Source organism: Setaria italica, chromosome VIII, assembly GCF_000263155.2.
Source record: "Setaria italica strain Yugu1 chromosome VIII, Setaria_italica_v2.0, whole genome shotgun sequence".
Classification (NCBI taxonomy): domain Eukaryota; kingdom Viridiplantae; phylum Streptophyta; class Magnoliopsida; order Poales; family Poaceae; genus Setaria; species Setaria italica.
In genome coordinates, this window is record NC_028457.1 from 31380816 (window position 1) to 31382785 (window position 1970).

The window sequence follows — 1970 nt, forward strand, 5'->3', positions numbered from 1 at the left end:
AAGAAAGTCAAAACGAAACGATATGCATTTCTCCGTAACAGGTAGCCACTCTGTAATAAGATAGCCTACCACAAGACAGACATGGAAAGGAAGTCAGGGCCCCACGTGTCAGTCCAACAGGCAGCACAGTCACCAAAAGGAAGTCAGGGCCCCACGTGTCATCACATCATCCTTTCTCACCTCGAGTTGGAAGCGCCTGTAGATGGCCACATGGGCCAGGCCCGCTGGGCCGGTAGAGGCTGGGCACTAACCTGGCCCGACCTGCAGTCAATAGTGCCTGAGCTAGGCTCGCTGGGCCGCCCAAGGCCCGGCACAAACTTGGCCCGACCTGCAGTCAATAGTGCCTGGGCTGGCTCGTCAGTGCCTGGGCCACCACATAGGCCTGTAGTCGGCACGATTTTTGGGCCTGCTCGAAAACATCACCGTACTCATATAAATAAGAAAAACCCTAGACTACTCCCTCATATCACGAGCATATTCACAATTTGTAAAACACCTAATGGATGGGTGGTACCGGAAAGATATAAACCAGCACGATGAAACAATCACCCCGCGATGACACTGCCTATCCTTCTGCTTCCACGCGTGGCTCGGCAACCGGTGGCACCAGACCAAATGTTGCTACATGCTTGACGCCACCACACCATGGGTACTAGGGGTGGAGTATATATTTGGATTATGAAGAAATATTGAGTCGGAGACAACCTGCATTATCCCGCATATGGGATTCCTGATCCACGCACACATTAATGATTAAAACTCCAGTAATAAATTATAGAAATTCACAGATTTTTTTTATCCAATTAAAATTAATGGCATAGAAAGATCTCGAAATCACAGAAAAACAGCAAGATCCCACATTTATTCCAAAAACATTGGTGTCTATGCATACTCATAAATCATAGTCACAAATCCGAAATCCCAAGCATCAGGCCTAACCATGGGCTGCACATGCAAACAAGGCATAAAAATCTCCCATCACTGGTCAAACATGTAAATTGGTTGTCACATTTTCACACAAATAGATCCATTCACTTGTTGCATAGAAACATTGAATCCATAAGCTTTGATTTTTATGCAAAAAAATGGCAATTTATATGCAACCCCATTCATCTGACACAAAACAAATATCTACCTTGATTTGAACCAATTATGGCAAGAATTATATACACGCAGCAGGAAGTACCTATGATAGAACACGGACATATACACGCCAGGCCGCCTCTCGCACTATACAGGCCCAGCGCCGCCGGTGGAGAGGAGGGAGCACTGCTGCCGACGAGCGCCACGCCTGGATAAGCGCCGCCGGCCGGTGTGGGGGTGGGGTCACACATGACAGCCTCGCTCCTGGCCTCCAACGCAGCAGCACGCGTCGATCTACGGCCGTATCACATGTGGATGCAAGCCGAGGAGGGGTGGGGGGCGCCAGCCGGCTTCCAGCCGCGCCGCTCGGATCTCGTCGATGCAGGTCGCCGAGGGGAGAGGGACGAGGGAGGGTGCCGAATGGCAGAAGCTTAAACTGCCAATTTTCTGCACGATTTTCTGCCATGACTTTCATTAATTAATTAAATAGTTTTGTGTTTTAATTTGGTGGCTCATACCCAGGAAAAAAAACCGCGCCGTGCGAGCGTGAGGGCGGGATGCACGAGGTGCTCGGTGGCTGGCTCGGGTACGGAACAGTATTCCGTGCGGGTATAGTACAGTGTAATATGTATATCCGCGGACTGCACCAACCTAGATGAGTCCCGCAAATTATATGCATCCGGTATGCAAAACAGATCGTGTGCATTCCTGCTCCCGCAAAGCGACTCGTGGACACCGCGGCCATCCGACGGATGCATGTGCCCACAAGCCAAAGGTGCAGCATCTCGGCTCCCAGCGCTATCTCACGCGCCGCCCGCTCTCGGCAGTCAGCTCAGCTCCCATTCAACGCGCGCCGTTGCCGCGGGAGCGTTGGGGCCGCCAGCGTC